Raw genomic sequence first — 15,215 nt, forward strand, 5'->3', positions numbered from 1 at the left:
CCCAGGGATCCCTCCTCATATCCATAGTTGGCCGTTACTCTAGCAGGCTACCATTAATTGGGGTGGGTGGAAGAGGGGGCTCTAGGCTTTCTTCTACCCTCTCCTACTATCTGCACCCCCCAAGGGAACTATAGTTTCGGGGGAGCCCCTACTCTTTATGGGCAGTTGAGAACAAAGTGGCGAACGGGTGCGTAATGCGTGTGAATCTGCCGAATAGTTCGGGCCAAATCCTAAATTCCATTCACCATTCCCATCCCCCACACTAAGCTAGGGCTAGTTGGTAGGGCCCCACTAGGCCATAATGGGGGCATCGTAACCAAACCAACTAGCCCCCCCGCCGATAGAACCACCCTAATTAATGGTAGCCTGCTAGAGGTTGCCTTGATAGGGGTGGGTGGGTAGGGGGGCCAGCCCCTATCCCCTATAGCCAGCTAAGCTGAAGGGCGGGTCGAGTGTTGTGCCAGTGGGGGGGTGTTGAATGAAATGTAATGAAAGCTGCCCTGGGGTTTCAATCAAGCTTATTCCATCGAGCTTATTCCAACCCCTGGCGCTGTCCGATGAGCCCACGTAGTATTAGGTAGTTGGTTAGGTAAAGGCTGACCAAGCCGATGATGCTTAGCTTGTCTTTTCGGATGATCAGCCACACTGGGACTGAGACACGGCCTAGACTCCCATGGGGGGCAGCAATGGGGAATCTTGGACAATGGGCGAAAGCCCGATCTAGCAATATTGTGTGGGTGAAGAAGGGCAATTCCACTTGTAAAGCTCTTTCATCGAGTGCGTGATCATGATAGGACTTGAGGAAGAAGCCCTGGCTAACTCTGTGCCACCAGCCGCGGTAAGACGGGGGGGCAAGTGTTATTCAGAATGACTAGGCGTAAAGAGCATGTAGGTGGTGAATTAGGTTGGAAGTGAAAGTCGCCAATAATTGGTGGGGTGCTTTCAAAATCAATTCACTTGAGTGAGATAGGGGAGAGTGGAATTTCATGTGTAGGGATCAAATCCGAAGATCTACAAAGGAATACCAAAAGCGAAGGCAACTCTCTGGGTCTACACTGATGCTGGGGTGCGAAAGCATGGGGAGCAAATAGGATTAGATACACTAGTAGTCCATGCCATAAATGATGAGTGGTCATCCTGGGTCCCCAACTACTATAGCTGGGGCTGGATTAGGGGCCCAGCTAATGCGTGAAACACTCCGCCTAGGGAGTACAGTCACAAGAATGAAACTCAAAGGAATTGACCGGGGCCTGCACAAGCGGTGGAGCATGTGGTTTAATTCAATACAACACGCATAACCTTACCAGCCCTTAACATATGAACAAGTGTGCTTGTCCTTAACGGGATGGTGTGAAGCATATGGTTCATACAGGTGCTGCGTGGCTATCGTCAGCTCATGTCATGAGATGTTTGGTTAAGTCCCATAACGAGCGAAACCCTCATCTTGTGTTGCTGGGGTGGTCGAGATGGGAAGGATAAGGGGGGCCCTCTCCCGGCCCCCACCGAGAGGTATCTCGAATTGTGGGAGGCCCCTACTATTCTAAGGGACGTGGCTTGCATCGCCCCCTCTCTGAAGCCCTACTCTATAATGGGGGGGTGCTTCCCCCCCCTATTTATAGTTCATAGAAGGGGTCCCCGGGGAGGTTGCCCCCCCCACCATTATAGAGTAGGGAGAGTAGGCCCCCCACCCCGCTACTAGAATAGGGCATTTAGAGGATAGGCCTTTGCCTCCTCCTCACACCCAACTATATCCACATGCAAGGTGGGGGGGGGCCTACTATTCTATGGTAGCAGGGTAGGGGCTATAGTAGTTGGGAGAGCAGTGAGCCCCTCTTTATATAGTAGTTTGAACCACCCAATTTGAGTTTAGAGAAATGTCACCACTAGCTTGTCGTAGGGCACCATGCCACCCTAAAACTATAGTGTTGGGGGGGAGGGGGCAGAGGTCTTCACTCTCCCGATGCCCTATCCACCAACTAGAATTGGAGGGGGGCTAGCAGGCTTGGGTGGGGGAGAGGAGCAGGTTAGCGATTGATGACACTCCAACCAACCGTACCACTCAGTGCTGCACTCACAAGAGACTGCTAGTGATATGCTGGAGGAAGGTGGGGATGACATCAAGTCCACATGGCCCTTATGGGTTGGGCCACACACTTGCTACAATGGCAATGACAATGGGAAGGCCATAAGGCAAAGCAAATCCAGAAAGGTTGCCTCAGTTTGGATTATTCTCTATAACTTGAGAACATGAAGTTGGAATCGCTAGTAATCGCGGATCAGCATGCCACGGTGAATATGTACCTGGGCCCTGTACACACCACCCGTCACACCTTGGGAATTGGTTTCGCTCAAAGAATCAGACCAAGAATCACCAATCCCAATCCCCCCCACCACTATAGTAGTGGTAGGGGTGGCTCTACCCCTACTAAGATAGTTGGATAGTTGGGTTTGGTCCTATTGGCGCATACCACGATGGGGTCTTCGACTGGGGTAAAGTTGTAACAAGGTAGCCGTAGGGAAACCTGTGGCTGGATCGAATCCCACTCCCTAAATCATAATCCTATGGCCCTCAAAAATAGATAGTTGGATGATAATGCTACAACAAAGCTAGGATGATAATGAAAAAAGAGAAAAAAGATCGAGACTTTCCCTCACTGAGGTACATGCATGCGATCATGCCACCTACCCAATAGTGCTAGTACACATATCGACCCATTTGAGCATAAAGGCCAAGGAGAGGAGAGGCAATTGGAAACACGAAGGATCAATCACATCTTCTCGACTGCTTGTATGCACGAGTCCCCCTTTAGAATAGTAGGGCTCACTCAAATCCTTGGCATTGGAGGAAGGGTTGGGTGGGCCCCTCTTCTCCCCCTTCTACTGGTGGTTACCATTATGAATAGCTTTTCTTCGATCGGGCCTGAAGGGAATCCATGCATAACAAGTGGTGACATCAAGCATATTTCTTGGAAGCGGTTACTATTGTTGGGGGAACAACCGTTCTTCATTGGGCTTTCATTTAACCCCTATTGTTGCCCTCACTTAGTTTCTCTTGTTTCTCGCATTGGGTGCACTGCCCTTACCTTTCTTTGAACTATCCTTAGTGTCATTCAGCAAGTGCATTGCTTACTAAGTATGTTGTTCTAATCTTACCTATCTTTGAAAACCTCACCGCCCCCTCCCTATTCAGTAACCGTCAGTTGGGTGTTCAACAACCTGCCTACCTGTGGGGAATAATGCACAACCTCCTTCATTAAGATAACCCTAATTACTATTCTTCACAACCTCATGATTTTACCTTGCCCTATTGTTAGAAGTTTCCTTCTTTCCCCTCCCTCTTAGAACCAATAATGGAAGCAACCGATGTTGCCCCATGTTACGTATAGAATCGTGGGTGTGAAACCAAAGATAGGTCCGGTCATTCCTCGCATTTTCAGTTCATTATTATGAGGTGGGTTCTTTCTCGAGTGCATTTGTTGCAACCAACCTGGCTTAGTTGGGACCCTCCCACCTTATGGCAACCTCACTTTCTTGGTTAAAAGATTGTTCATTGGGGAATAATCACTGTCCTTCATTCTCCCTCCATTGATGGACAGTGTTTTCAGATGGTTCATTACTCCTTCATCCTATGTTTCAGCACTGCCCTTTGGAATGGTGCGCTTTCAAACCCCACCCATCTACTGTTCGGGATTGATTGAACAACTGGGAACCAATCTAACTATAATAGGATTGAACCCTTCCTTCATTGCGGTAACTGCCCTCACTTTCATTTCTCTTGTTGCTGCCCTTGCTAAGATTGTTCATTGAAGTGCCCCTCCCTATTGTGATGGTGTGTTCATGGCACTATTTCGTCATCTACTACACATGATTCCTTAGGCCACATCGATTGTTTTCCCTTTTGTTCTGTTCATTTATTCAAGAGCACACATTGAACTTCTTCTGAAGTGGGTGGGAGAATTGATCCTCGCGTTGTTGAAGTAGGCATGTGACATCTAGAGCCTGCCTACATGGCGCTACCTCGCTTTTCAAGATTATGATGGGGTGGGTGGGAAGATATAGCTAGGGTGGGCTCCTTGCTTTCATTTTCAGATGCCGCACATTGGGAAGGGGTCCCTATTGAGTTGAGTTGAATGCTGAATGATGCTTACTTAGTTTGAATATTGTTCATTGGGATTCCCCCTCTTGTGATTGTTGGTGCCCTCCCTATTGTTCTAAGTGCACTTCTTTCCCCTCTTGTTCATGTTGGTGTAAACCTTAAGCACATTGTGATGCATTCCCCCTATTCCCCACTCCTTTGATTGGACGAGTGTGTTCGTTGGTTGGGTAACCACACGTGATCTATGAACGTAATACCCCACCCACCCCAACTATAGAAGAGAGGGCTCCTCTTCCAACCTTACTTACCTGTCATAGAATTTGAAGAGCAGCATTGCCTGATATTGGTGTTCGGGATTGAAGGTGCCCTCCCTTGTTGTTCCATCCCTGGTTTCGTAGAACCACCCATGTGACATATAGAATGGGCATCTTCTACAACAACTATAGAGGTAGTTCCCATGGCAACCTCGCTTTCTATCTAAATGGGTTGGTTCTTCATTGGTGGTCATTGAACTTATTCAAAAGTGGGTGGGAGAACCTTAGGGTGGGAGGGAACCATAGTTGGGTGCGGTTAGCCATTTATAAAAGATTTTGGGGTTTATGGGCCCTTACTATTCTAAGGTCTCTATCTATTCACAAAATACCATCCATCAATCGACGAACAAACAACAGCAGGTCCAGTGACCGATCCTCAACTATGATTGAGAGGTATTGAACCCGGAGCGATCAATTCTTCCCCAACATCAAATTCGGATATAGTTGGGTTGGGCCTCCATCCTTATCTTTCTTTCTTCTCGTCGATAAAATCCCAACTCTCTAAAGCCCAAGATCCAATCAAAGCAATCAGAGCATAACAGGTCTAACCACTGGAGTCAAAGGATCAAAAGGAAGAATTGGGGGGAGATCACCCACACGCAGGCCTATGTCTTAACCAATTGACTCATGCCACTGTTGGTAGCTCCCACCCAACTAGTTGTTATGAATGGGAATGAACAGCTGAACGTAGAGGCATGGGGGGTACTAGACTTACAGGTAGAATTCATCAAGTCTCCCGAAGTGCCCGCCACTAAAGTGGGTAGGGGATATGACATACGTTGCTGTCTGTCTTCCTTCGAGTGATGAGCCAAGTGCTGCATCTGAAGCAAGCTACCCCCCACCACCCCCCCATATAGTTGGGCATGCATGGGGGCAACAGGAGCAAGAAAGGAATTAGTAGCCTTGATAGCCCGAACTCAAGCTCTTGTTTTGAAGCATCTCAAATGCATTAATCCCAATGTAGGTGGGATGGGTAGGGCCCCACCCTATTCTATGGTAGTCGGGCCCTACAATTCGACTGGGCCCTACTATTCGGCAAGGGGTGGGAGGCCCCTACTTCGCGCCTCTCCTGAGCGATAGTTCAGGTTATGGGTGGGGGGGCCCTACTATTCTACAGGTGGCCGAGTGATGATCATTGACCTGGGCCCCTATTCATTGTGGGCTTATTCTCTCAAATACACCGAGAAGGAGGGGAGGTGTAATCATTGAACTGGATCGAACACTATTTCTCACCCAATGTTTGCTGATCAGATGGACACTATGGATTCATATTCCTCTATAGCCATTGAAGCCACCCCCTACTATAGAAAGGGTTAGCCGGGCAGGCCTTTCTACCTTTCTATAGTAGGGGGGGTGGATGGATAATACCGTGTTTGATAAGTCCTCGTCGAATAATCACTCTTAAGGTGGAGAGCCCTACCTCTATAGTGGGGCACCAAGGTTTTGTGGAACAACATTCATGTGCCCCTACTATTAAAGAAAGGGCTGAGTGGTTTACCACCTTCTGCACTGGGAATTCTTGGTTATCTAGGATGTAGACAAAAATTCACAGATGTAGCTCTATCTAAAACATGATATTCTGCATCCGCAGTGGTTTGTAGATCATAGATCCTATAGTGTTTCTTAGCTCCTAACTTCTGCAATGAAGAATCTCCATGATGCGAGGGCGTAGCAGAAAACATGATCGATAGTAGGCTCAGAATGGGGATCAGGTCATAGCGGGATCCAGTCATAGCGGGATTGGATCTACTTTACGAACCATGTAGTACTGTCACCCTGTTTTCAAACCACAAAGCATGATTCAGAACTATAGATAGGGCTAGGGCCATTCCGGCTCACTTGCTCCCTGCATTTCATCAGTTCTGAGAACTTTCCCATGAACTAAACTAATTTTTCACTGTCACTTTAGATTATTGCAAGATTCTATATGTAACATGCTTTTCTTTACTAGAAGATAGTAAGAATTATTCATTTAGAAAGCAGGTAACTGGATAGAAACTTTGGATCTTGCCTGCTCTCCCAGCCTTACTATTCGGCATGGGCTCATCCTATAGAATGGTGGGCTCTTCCTTTCCTGTATTCACAAAATGAATTCATTCAATTTTGGATGCCCACCCATGTTACATATGTAATCTAGGGGTAGGGGGTGAAATATTCTTGTAGATAGAAAATGTGGAAATCATCACAAGCAATAGCAAATTGGACTAGTTCAATCACGAAAACTAAAATGCAGTGATAACAATCCTAAAAACATTCAATGAAAACATGAAGACAAGACATTCTAAATGAAATCTAAGCAAACCAAATGCAGATGTCTCCTTCATGTGGCTCCATTGTCCTTCTTTCTCCTTCAAATTGCTTTGTTTTGTGGATCTCACCTACAAGTGCATACGCATGAGATGAAAGCAAGATTGACAAGATAGCATGATAGCATAAGGGTACTAGAAGCATGATTGATTCGACCAGGGACTTTTATTGAAGAAATTCATCCAATTTATAGACAAATTGGAGAAAAGATCAGATTAGCATGAAAGTGATTTGAATGGAAATTCAAATCAGGAATAGCAAAATTATGACATGTGTATGACAAATTGCTATGCAAGAATTTATGACAATCTATGACAATTTGCTATGTGTTCAAACCATCAGTAAAGACTCGCAAATTCAAACAAGTCAAACAAACATTCTGATCATCATTGTCAAAAGTGGAAAACAAGAATGATCATGCTGTCTGGTTCCAGGGAATGCGGTACCCCATCTAAGACAGGACACAGTCTGGTTTGGAGTATACCACACCCTGTATAAGACCCATTATAATAGTGACAAGGACAAATGATATTGATGTTGAGTGATTGACATGACAATTTTGATCAGTTTGAATGTCTGGTTTGATTGAAAAAGTTCATCTGTTTATGCATGATTTCATTAAAGCACAATGTGTGATTGTGTGTCGTTGGATGTATGCTCAGCGATCTATCTATGCACAAAGGGGATATTTATTGACAAAATGCAAAATGCCAAAGGAATTGTTTTTGGAATTTGAATGTTTTGAAAAAAAAATTGTTCATTTTTTCAAGACATTATTTGATTTTTTTGGTTTTTTTTCAGAACATTATTCGATTTTTTTGGATTTTTTCAGGACATTAATTGATTTGATTTGATTTTTGATTATTTCAAGATGTTATTTGATTTTTCAGGATTTTTCCTCCAGTGTCTAGCAAGGAAAGGAATATGACAGGTGAATAAATAGGCTTTCTGAAATGATGGTGGATAGAGGGAAGACAAAGGCCTTTTATCATGGAGACAATGCGGATGCAATTTTCAAGGGCTATGGCGTGATGGGACAAGAGACTAGATATGACAATATAAAGCAATGACATGGCATGAGGGACATGTCAAGAGGTTTTTGAAACCATGTTTAAATTTTGCGTCCTTATGTCAGATCAATATCAAGGAATGAAAAAGAGTGTATGGATAGTGATAAGATATGGATAGGATAAGCAAGACCAAGAATGGGTAAGGGACATGGACTGAAGGTCAGGGTTGGCTAAGGGATAGTGGCAGAAAGTTGCAATAAAATAGGGAATATGGATGAAAGGTTATATTAAGCAAATGGATAAAGACCAAAAGCTATGATGGACTAAAAGCTGCAAACAAGATGCACGATGCTCATGAATATCCTCAGCCTTGTTGAGATCAAAGGTGGAAAGAGGAAATGGACATGAGGGACAATAGGATATGAAGGGTAATGATAGGGGTTCGATAGGATAGTGAAGGGCAATAGGATATGAAGGAGGAAACCTGCCCCCAAGTATGGTATGCAAGAAGTTCATAAATTATGCATGATGCCTATTTGCCAGGTTTTCATCATGGTACTTGCCCAAGGCGCCTGTTTGCCAGGTTTTCACCAGTGGACAAATTATTTCTGCTTTACTTTTTTTCTTTTGCTTTCTTTTTTTTTTCAATTTTTTTTTTTCAATTTTGTTTTGTATTTTGACATTTTAGTTGAAAATGGACACATGATAGGGGATGAAAGAAGGACTCAAACATCTTATTGTTTGGATAGTAACCTTGAAAAAAATGGACCATGACCTTTAAAAGTATGCTCAAAGATGTTGGTAGGATGAGGACATGGAAAATGAGATGAAACTAAGGCAAGGATTTATGCAAAGGATTGGACCAAAGGGATCGAAGGATGGAAAATATGAATTGGATAATGGATAGGGTATTGGAAGAATTGTGCTTGAGTGGATGGAAATGTTGGAAAGAATGACATTGACACACACCTTGAGGGGTGATGGACTGATGGAGAAAAAATGTATTTTGGATTGTGAGATTTGGATGGAGGAATAGCTTGGGATTTTGGGACATAAGGGCCCAAAATGGATGAAGAAGGTGATGGAGGAACAAATTTGAGAGGGTTGGATGGAGGAATAGCAACTTTGGATGCCAAGTTGGATGTTTCTTTAGGCTTTTGTGATTCAAGGAGCCGCTTAGGGATCCACATGGTTTTTGATTTTTCATGCTTTTGTGGTTCCTTGGAGTGCATTGCTTGCACAAGGGATTTAGGAACCCATATAGATTTTAACTTTTGTTTTTGAGCAATGGGCCTTTGTGACCTTTTGGATTTTTCCTTTTATTTATAGATCATATTGTTCTTTGTTTTGACATGTCGATTATATTGGACATGTTGATCCTTGAATACATGTGGATTGCTAGACTTATGACGTTTACACTTGGCATCCAAATTGCTTGGAGGGGGAAAGGAATGCATGGATGGATATGAATGAAATGGACTTCTTTTGGATGGATGAAATTTACTCAAGGATGTATGCCTTTTTTGACCTTGCATAGAGAATGAAGGAATATAAGGACCTAAGATGGATGGAAGGTATGATGGGGAAGGTGTATGTTTTGATTTTGATGGAGGGATACCAACGTCTTGAGAGTGAGTTGTGTAGACATGACCCTTAAGATCTTCTTTAACATGAAGTGATTCTTGCTTATGAAGATCTACTCCTTTGCCTTTACGAATATCTTGACTTGTAGGATACTCTTTTCTTTGGGAAGAAGACGCAAGTCCATTATGAGGTGGATATGATATGAGAGAAATAATGAGATCTTGAAGTGGATCAGATTGCACCAAAGTGGAAGAACCCATTATGCATATCGAGGGTTCATGAACATCTTGCACTGACACATTAGAATCATGAGGGGGATTAGGATCATGAGGGGGACTAGGATTATGTTGTGGACATGGTTCAATGATAGGCTCTTCAAGAGATGGAATGGGAGAAATAATGGGATCATCAAAAGAAATGTGATCTTGGAGTGGATATGCTGGATTAGGACATGGAGATGGAGGAACAAGTGGATCTTGTGGAGGATTTAAAGGAATAATTTGATCTTGACAATGAGGAAGATCATTGGAATCCTCTTTAAAGGTGCTTTTCTCTTGACTTTTAATGGGATCATTGGAAAGGATGGAAGGGATATCTTGATCTTTCTTAGGAAGTGGAATGTCAATGGGATTTGAAAGGACATTTTGTTCATGAAATGGAAGGGGATCGTTTGGGATTGGATGGACTGGGATATCTTGAGCTTGCTTGGGAAATGGAGTGTCAATAGGACTTTGGATAGGATGGACAAGAATAGGGGAATTGTCATGAGTGTCTGGGAAGATGGGGTCCTGGTCAACAATTGGATGGGATGATAAGGTTTCAAGATCTTGATCTTGATCTGTTTTAACACACGTTTCTTTATGCTCTAAATTATCCTCTTGACATGGGGTTATACTTTGGATATGAATGGGGGATTCTGACAAGGGATCAATGGTTTGGCATGAAGGAAATGCACTTTGAACATTTGTGATGGATTCTGGCAAGGAATCAATGCTTGAACATGAGGAAGAGGGACTTCGAATGGGGTCCTCTAAAACAGGTAATGGCAATAAAGTGCATGGTGGCATTGGGTCTTGTATTTCTGAAACATGACAAGGATGTGCATCATGAATTGGATTATCATGGCAATCAATTATGGATAGCCCTTGGGTAATTTCATCCTTGGGTGTATTGTTTGATGAGGACAATATGGAAGGTTCTTGTGAAACTTCTAGAGGTGTAGGGATAGATGCCACTGGAGAGTCAATTTTCTTGCGAGGGGATGAGGCATTGCTAGACATAAGTGTATTATTTTGATCTTCCTCAAAGAACTCACTTGGTAATTTCCTTAAGATCATTGCAATAAAGCCACCTTTCTTTCGAGGTTTTGACATAGTTGTATTTGGAATTTGAACTTGTTTGGCAAGGATTTGGTTCTGATCTATTGTCATGTTTTGATATTGGACTTGGTTCAATTGTTCTGACATGTTTGAAACTTGGGTTGGTGTGTGCTGCAACCTTTGTTTTTGAATGTTTGGTTGTGGTTGTTGACATTGATATTCCACCATTGGTTGAACTATTTGTTGACATTGTATAGTTGGTTGGACATATTGTTGAAATTGGACCATTGGTTGTGTTGGTTGTATATGTTGGACCATTGGTTGTGATGGTTGAAAATCTGATTGATAGTAAACACCTTCTTGTTCTTGTTGTGGAGGCACATAATGTTGAAATTGGTGTTGTCTCTTTTCTTGAAATTGTTTCATCATCTCTATTTGTGAGAGGAGAGCTAGTATGTCTGATCGTTCAAGAAGAGATCTTACATGAATTGGCTCAATCTTTGGATTTTGACCTAGAAATTTTTGAAACATTTTGGACATTTGTGATCTATTCTTCTCAATGTTTTTCACTCTTTGTTCCAATATCTCATTTTCTTGAGCTAGTTTCTCCTCTAGTTTTTGTATTTGAAGACTTGTTTCATCATAAAAAGTTTGATCAATGTTGCTTTGTTGTTGGGTTGGATAGAATTGTGATTGCATTGTCAGTTGATATGTCAAACTTTGTTGCATCATTGGTGCTTGGAACCCTGTTTCAATAGACATGTCACTATGCAATGTTTTTGGGATTTTTGATTTTAAAAGGATGATGTATGATATGCAACTAAATGCAACCTAAATAGATGAAAATGCAATCTATGGCAAGAATGCAACCTATGTTTTTGTTCTCTTTTCAAGATTTTGACAAACTCATGAATGCAATTCTAAAAATGAGACCCTTAGGAAATTGAAATGATGTCTAGACCTCAAAGGACAAAAGGACCAAGTGACAAAAGGACAAAATGACAATGTCTCCCATATATGCTTGGATACTAAGCTAGGTTTGACCAAATGACATTGATGACAAAAAGACAAAAGTTTGATAAGGTCTAGACTTCCTAACAATGACTTAGGGTTTATTCAAAGATTTTGTTTACTCAAGTATGACAAACCAAAGTTTTGACACTATATGAAAAGGGACAATTACTATACAAATGACCCTAATATGATATGATAATGACCTAAGCTTAATGAAGAGACCTAGGGTATGCAAATGTGACTTAATGTTATGAGGACAAGGATGCAAATGCAAATATATGACAATGTCAACCTAAGATAAAACCGAAGGTTGAATTACGAAATGGTATTACTCTGATGCAAGAGGACACATGCAAATGGATGACCCTTATTGATATGCAAAGGAGTATGACCTAGGTGAAACCTAACCTTGGTAGTTGACAATGACTTTGCAAAATGCAAACCTAGGATGAACCTAATGTTGGACATGCAATATGACACCTAAGTGAGGACCTAATAATGGCATGCAAGGGGACACCTAAATGAGAACATAATAAGGACATGCAAATGGACACCTAAATGAAATGGATCAAGTGGAATGCGAGAATGATGCTCTAAGCCCTAAGTATGGACAATGGAGGACCCAAATCTAAGTGACATGAATGTTGAGACAATATTTTGAAAAATGTTTGACAACCATGTTTGAAGGTGTTTTGAACTTTGTTGAATGAAATACTCTTGTGTTTAACCTTGTTTTGAATCAATTTATCTTGCTTTTGAAATGAGACACAACTCAACTTTTGACAAGAAAAGAAGACAAGATATTTTAACTTAGACTCAAGACAATCATGCTCATTCACACATTTCTTATGGTAGGTAAAGACAATAGGTACTTGAGAGGTAGACTCATTATGAGATTCAAGGAGAATACATAGATTCTTGACCCCATGGGCTCCCCTCCATGACACTCACTTCTCAGGGCAGCCAAGCATCACTCCCCATGGAAATCTCCCCATGGCGAACTTAGTATCTCTTTCAAGTATCTGAACTTGTCCTTCTCAAGCAACTAGAAGGAATTTTGGCTGCTAAATACAAGGTGTTTAGTAAGGATTTCTATTAAGCATTACTCCTTGGTGTCACACAAGCGTGATTGAGACATTAAGTCCACCAAGATACCAAACAAATGTAGTTGCGCAAGCATGATTTAGACCATGAGTCCCTACTTAGATGCTGATATGAGAAAGAGTCCAAGGGTCATCACTTCCCAAGTAACTACAATTCCCACGTAACCCTTCCTTCAAAGCTTTCTCTCATCAGGTATTTATTTATAGTGAGTTAGAATGCCAGGGTACTCTGGCTGTGCTCACTTTGGGTCATTCCCTTCTCACGATTGTCACTTGCTTGCAAAAGAAAGCAAATGGTCGGGAAGGCATGCCCTCTAAAGGTAACACATAATCCAAAACATGAGAATGGTATCGAAGATCTAGATTTCTGATCACCCTAAGAAGGATGAGAGCATACTCTCCTACTCCAATGTTAAACTCGACAATCAAAGCAAACACACGTTCATTCCATCCTACTTAGCAATAATACTAGGTGCCTAGTTATGAATCACAAACACAAAAGTTTGGTTGAAATACAAGGCAACCTGCAAAATCACCAAGTTAGAAGTTTGATTTGTTTGGTCTTTGACTAGCGAACCTGCATAAAATGTGTTAGTAGTTTCATTTTTTGTCTTTGTCATGCATAATGCCAAGGTGCTACATAGAGGATTATTACCAAAGAAACCAGAATGCAATAAACATAATGAAAAACACAAAGTAATTTGCAAGCAAAAACACTGGTTTTACCCCTGTTTCTAGCCTTACACAGGTACAGAATGTCTGAACATAGGCGCAAAATGCCTTACATAGGCACGGGATGTCTTTCTTACACAGGCACAGGATTACTGACACGGGCGTAGGATTACTCACACAAGCGCATGATTGCTTACACAAGTGCAGGATTACTCACACAGGTGCAGAATTTCTTACACAGGTGTAGGATTACTCACACAGGTGCATGATTACTTACACAGGCGCAGGATTGCTTACATAGGCGCAGGATTACTCACACAGGCGTAGAAGTGTCCAGAAAGCTCTGGGTCGCCCTGTTTCTTGAGTTTTCCACTTGCAAATCAGCTCAAAAGCACTCAAAAACATAGTTAAGGGGTTAAGTTCATGTCGGGTTCACCAATTTATGTAGATAGGAAATGTGGAAATCATCACAAGCAATAGCAAATTGGACTAGCTCAATCACGAAAACTAAAATGCAGTGATAACAATCCTAAAAACATTCAATGAAAACATGAAGACAAGACATTCTAAATGAAATCTAAGCAAACCAAATGTAGATGTCTCCTTCATGTGCCTCCATTGTCCTTATTTCTCCTTCAAATTTCTTTGTTTTGTGGATCTCACCTACAAGTGCATACGCATGAGATGAAAGCAAGATTGACAAGATAGCATGACAACATAAGGGTACTAGAAGCATGATTGATTCGACCAGGGACTTTTATTGAAGAAATTCATCCAATTTATAGACAAATTGGAGAAAAGATCAAATTGGCATGAAAGTGATTCAAATGGAAATTCAAATCAGGAATAGCAAAATTATGACAAGTGTATGACAAATTGCTATGCAAGGATTTATGACAATTTATGACAATTTATGACAAATTGCTATGCAAGAATTTATGACAAGTTTTTGAAATAGAAATAGACATTAGAAGCAATTAGAAAATTAGGTTAGAAATGATGACTTGGAATTTAGGAAATTGATGAAAATTAGGTAAATTAATTAATAATTTCTCATTCATTAATTAATTTACAAAGAGGGAGGAATTAATTAGCCAATTAAATAAACATTTAATTGTGACAAGAAGACTTAGGATAAATAAATAAATTATTTAACCTAAAGGGAGAAATGACAAACAAGATTAGATGAATAAATCATGAAACCCTAGAAGATGAATTAGAAATACAAGGATGACAATTAGGTCTTGATGTAAGATTGACTTGATGCTGATTCAATCATGATTTTGAATTGATAAATAATTTGATTGATAAATGCGCCAATTGATGAGGAACAATGACAAATTGATCCAAATTGACATGATTGATAAAGATGACGATTGATGACAAATTGATCGCAAGATGACAAGATTGAAAATAACAACGATCGATGACAAATCGATCGCAAGTCGACAAGATTGAAAATAAAAATGATCGATGACAAATCGATCGCAAAATGACAAGATTGATAAGAGGACAAAACCCTAATTAGGATTGATGATGTCCAAAATGATAACAAATGAGCACACACATTGATGCGATAGGATAAGATTGACCAAAATCATGACTGAAGATTGTTGTTGACAAGACCAAATTCGAGAGCGAGATAAATGAAGAATGTAGAAGAAGGACTCGATGCTCGCAAATGATAAAAACCAAGTGCGTGACATAGAAGAAATGTTAATGCGATGCAAAAACCTTAAAATAAGGCAATGCGCAAATGTTAAAGTATGATTCTGCAAGCATTGACTAGTTTTAGA

This window comes from Cryptomeria japonica, chromosome 5 (genome assembly GCF_030272615.1).
Source record: "Cryptomeria japonica chromosome 5, Sugi_1.0, whole genome shotgun sequence".
Classification (NCBI taxonomy): domain Eukaryota; kingdom Viridiplantae; phylum Streptophyta; class Pinopsida; order Cupressales; family Cupressaceae; genus Cryptomeria; species Cryptomeria japonica.